General features: G+C 33.5%; 1 pseudogene; it reads right to left on the reverse strand.

The window, feature by feature from the left end:
• Positions 1–795: 795 nt before the first annotated feature.
• Positions 796–3370, reverse strand: LOC149266627 (mitogen-activated protein kinase homolog D5-like; annotated as a pseudogene).
• Positions 3371–5392: the final 2022 nt, after the last annotated feature.

Genomic DNA, 5392 nt, shown 5'->3' on the forward strand with positions numbered 1-5392 from the left:
CTATGCAAAAAGGGAAAATGGGGAACCGAGAAGAAATGAATGCAATAAAATGCAACCTAAATGAATGGAATACCATGGTGGAGGTGTTGAATGAGACATTTCCTTATTATAGTAATTAATTTTGTATTTTCCTTTCTAGTATATCATTTGTTCCATTCATGCTCACCCATAGTATTCCATCATGGGTTGGAAATGCTCTTTTTAAAACCTAATATTTGATTTCCAGTGCAATGGACAAAAAAATATTGTAGATAAATAAGACAATCAAAAGCTAAAAATCCAAAACCGACAAGATTGGGGAAGAAAGCAGGAATTTATTTTATTCATAGTAGTACACAATAGCCAAAGGTCCAAGCTTGTCACTTATCTAAAAGGAGAATTTGATAAAATACCATATTGACCATATATAGTGGCAAACTTACAGACTCAACTTTTCTTCAATTACATTCTAACAAAAATTATCTTCATACAACCCCTTGAAGTATGAAGATGAGTAAGAATAAACATAATACAGTTTTACTGTTGTGTTCAGGTCTGTGGCTGATACATGAACAATGCATCGCACTAAATTGTAGCATATGAGGTTGACATACTCCAATATAAATGCTTTACACCCCTTCAAGAATTATCTCCCTTACAACTTTCCCTGGACTCAAATGTGGTTTTAATACACATATTTACATTGATCCCAAAACTCAATAAATATTTATAACACTATGACTGCAACAAACAAGAAAATATCCCAGCTTTAAATTTTCAAAGTTGTAACCAATGTTAGCACAAAATGTTACTTTATTATACATACTTTGGATTAAAAACCAGAGCCTCTCTATAGATCAGCTCTTTCATCTGATCCTTTGTTAAGGTGTGGTACTCAAAATCAAAGCTGAATGACATGGCACAAGTGGGTTCATCATTGATATCATGTAGATTTGCCATGTATGGATGAGAAAGTGCATCTTCCACTGTTCCAAAACTAGAAAACATATTTGTTTAACCAATTGGACCTAGAAAATCAATTGTACTCCCATCCAAAAGAAAAACAACTTTCATTGCCATAAAAAATAAAACCAACTAAAAATTTTCTGCAAAGGATATCAAAAGAAGATGTTCATCTATTTCTGTCAGAATTGGATCTGCATTAATAGTGCTGGGAAACTTTGCTCATGTGCTAGCTTTTCGCCTCGATTTAAATGGTGTTTCCTCAAAGACAAAACCACTAAAAGTTGTCTGGATTTAAATGGCTAGAACTTAAATCTATACTATAGGGCCTTATTGAGTGTACATATTTTCTTTTCTTCTTTTAAGTTCACAGTCAAGCCAGACACCAAAATGGTGTTGTAAAACATAATATTTGATTTCAAGTGCAATGGAGAAAAAACTATTGTAGATAAATCAGACAATTAAAAGCTGAAAATCCAAAACTGACAAGAATGGGGAAGAAAGTAGGAGTTTATTTTATCCGTATTAGTACACAATAGCCAAAGGTCCAAGTTCATCAATTATATGAAAGGAGAATTTGACAAAATACCATATTGATCATATATAGTGGCAAACTTCCATACTCAACTTTTCTTCAATTATATTCTAACAGAAATTATCTTCATATAACCCCTTGAAGTTTGAAGATAAAGAAGAATAAAGCATAATACAACTTTATCGCATTGTTTAGGTCTGTGACTCATACATGCAAAATGCATCTCACCAAGTTGTAGCATATCATGTTGACATATAGAAATATAAATGCTTTACACCCCTTCAATCGTTATCTCCCTTACAACTTACCCTGCACTGAAATGTGCTTTTAATACAAATATTTACATTTCTCCCTAAACTTTATAAATATTTATAATATTATGACTACTACAAACAACAACATAGCCCAGCTTTAAATTTTCAAAGTTGTAACCACTGTCAGCAAAAAATGTTACTTTATTGTGCATACTATGGATTAAAAACCATAGTCTCTCTATAGATCAACTCTTTGATCTGATCCTCTGTTAAGGTGTGCTGCTCAAAATCAAAACTGAATGGCGTGGTATAAGTGGTTTCATCACAGATATCATGTAGATTTTCCAGGCACGGATGGGAAGTGCCTCTTCCACTATTCCAAAACCAAAAAACATATTTGTTTAACCAATTGGACCTAGAAAATCAATTGTACTCCCATCCAAAAGAACAAACAACTTTCATTGTCATAAAAAATAAAAGAAACTAAAAAATTTCTGCAAAGGATATCAACATAAGAAATTCATCTATTTTTGTCAGAATTGGATCTATATTACCATGTGCTAGGAAAATTTTACCAGTTCCCTAGATTTAAATGGGTAGAACTTAAATCTATAGAATAGGGCCTTCCTGAGTGTACAATTTTTTCTTCTTCTTATTTTAAGGTCACAGCCAAGCCAAACACCAAATTGGTGTGTAATACCCCCTTGTTTGTGGGACAAGGAACAAAAATTAATCTCGATACCAGATGTCAAATACTATGATGTAAATAGCCATAATCCAAAAATGATTAGTCCAACTTATACAAGGATGAACTAAAAACTTTTGCTTTAGCAAACCAATAAAGTAATGACTAATCAACGAGAAAAAGAGGTGATGTTGTGCACCTGTGATACTCTGATTTGGATCACAAGTCAACATTCTTTCACAAAGATAAATTGATAATTCATGCACATGAGGGGATTTTTGAGTAAATGAATGCCTTCGATAATGTGGCAGTTGCCAAATAAATATTCTAGCATTATCACTTCGAAAAAATCCAAGTTCAACCTCAGTTGGCGTTCCAATCAACTACAAAGGCAATAAATGCTTTCTCACCATACTGGCATTATATTTAAATTATAACCATAAATTCAACCATTCAACCAAAACCATAAAATGTCTTTATGTCCTTTAACCAGAGATAAGATATGAACAAGAAGTGTGGCTCAAACTTCAATAGGCTTAAAGGTATATAACCATTATACATGGCAAGCCGCAATAGGAAAATATTACAATCTATGGCCTTTACCTATATCAATAAAGACAATCGATGCACAAGATCCCTTCCAGGGAATAAGGGTTGTCTGTTCATCAATTCCATGAAAATACAACCTACTAACCAAACATCAATGGCTGCAGTATAATCTTATGAATTTAGCAGCAATTCTAGAGCCCTGTACCATCTAGTAACCACATATTCGATCATGAAATTAGTCTCAGAAGTAATCTGAGATAGACCCAAATCACATATCTTTAGATCACAATTTGCATTCAGTAGAAGATTGTTGGGCTTCAAGTCCCTATGAAGGACATTTGCAGAATGTATATATTTCAATCCTCATAAAATCTGACACAGAAAGTAATGCAATGAACAATCCATGTACAAACATTAGCCTCTGACGAATAATATTGTAAGGACCTCATTCATATAAACTATGGCACAAAAACACATACTAGAACGTAATACCAAGAAACAACAATTCCTGCCTTTTTTCAAGCATCAACTTCTAAGGACGTTTCTAAACAAAATCCCACTTTGTTGGTGGTGGGAGGTCAAAGTCATGCACTTGATAGGAAACTTATCAATCATTATAAGCTTGTACTTCAATACTACATGATAGATGAAGAAGGAAGGTTTGCCATGGAAACTTGTATTCATGTAGTTCCCTAGAAGTTGTCTGACTCACTAACCTCCATGTGAAATCAACCATAAACAACCATAATCCAAAAAGGATTAGTCCAACTTATACAAGGATAAATTAAAAAGTTCTACTTTAGCAAACCAATAAAGAAATGATGAGTCAACGAGAAAAAGAGTTAATGTTGTGCACCTGTGATCCTCTGATTGGATCAAATGTCAACATTCTTTCGTAAAGGTGAATTGCTAATGCATGTACATGAGGGAATTTTGGAGAAAATGACTGCCTTGGATACTATGGTAGTTGTCGAATAGATCTTCTAGCATTATCACTCTGAACAAATCCAAGGTCAGCCTCAGTTGGCATGCCAATCAACTGCAAAGACAATAAATGCTTTCTCATCGCAGTCACATTATATTTAAATTATAGCCATATCTTCAACCATTCAAACAAAACTATAAAATGCCTCTATGTCCTTAACCAAAGATAAGATATGAAAAAGAAGCATGGCTCAAACTTCAATAGGCTTAAAACCATACAACCATTATACTGGGCAAGCCACAATAGAAAAATATTACAAGCTATGGCCTTTACCTCTATCAATAAACACAATTGATGCACATGATCCCTTCCAAGGAATAAGGATTGTTTGTTCATCAATTCCATGAAAATACAACATACTGACCAAACATCAATGGCTGCAGTATAATCTTATGAATTTAGCAGAAATTCTAGAGCTTTATATCATCTAGTAACCACATATTCGATCATGAAATTAGTTTCATAAGTAACTTGAGCTAGACTAAAATCACATATCTTCATATCACAATTTTCATTCAGTAGAATATTGTTGTGTTCCAAGTCCCTATGAAGGACATTTGTAGAGTGTATATATTTCAGTCCTCACAAATTCGATACAAAAAGTACCACAATAGTGAATCCACGTACAAACATTAGCCTCTAGCAAACAATATTTGAAGGACCTCATTCATATAAAGTATGGCACAAAAACACATACTAGAACGTAATATGAAGAAACAACAATTCCTGCCTTTTTTCAAGCATAAACTTCTAAGGATGTTTTTGAACAAAACCCCACTGTGTAGGTGGTGGGAGGTCAAACTCATGCACTTGATAGGAAACTTATCAATCATTATAAGCTTGTATTTCAATACTATAGGATAGATGAAGAAAGAAGGGTTGCCATGGAAACTTGTATTGATGTAGTTCCCAAGAAGTTGTCTGAGTCTCTAACCTCCACAAGAAATCAACCATAAACAACCATAATCCACAAAGGATTAGTCCAGCTTATACAAGGATGAATTAAAAAGTCCTACTTTAGCAAACCAATAAAGAAATGATCAATCAACTAGAATGAGAGGTAATGTTCTACACCTGTGATCCTACCATTTGGATAAAATGTCAACATTCTTTAACAAAGATAAATTACTAATGCATGCACATGAGGGAATTTTTGACTAAATGACTGCCTTGTATACTATGGCAGTGGCCGAATAAATATTCTAGCATTATCACTTTGAACAAATCCAAGGTCAGCCTAAGTTGGCATGCCAATCAATTGCAAAGATAATAAATGCTTTCTCTTCGCACTCGCATTATATTTAAATTATAGCCATATCTTCAACAATTCAACCAACAATGTAAAATGTCTCTATGTCCTTTAACAATATATGAACAAGAAGAATGGCTCAAACTTCAATAGGCTTAAAAGCATATAACGATTATATAGAGTAAGCCACAGT

The sequence above is a fragment of the Pinus tabuliformis genome, chromosome 6, assembly GCF_031772625.1.
Source record: "Pinus tabuliformis cultivar Carrire ecotype Pingquan chromosome 6, CPIR1, whole genome shotgun sequence".
In the NCBI taxonomy this organism is placed as follows: domain Eukaryota; kingdom Viridiplantae; phylum Streptophyta; class Pinopsida; order Pinales; family Pinaceae; genus Pinus; species Pinus tabuliformis.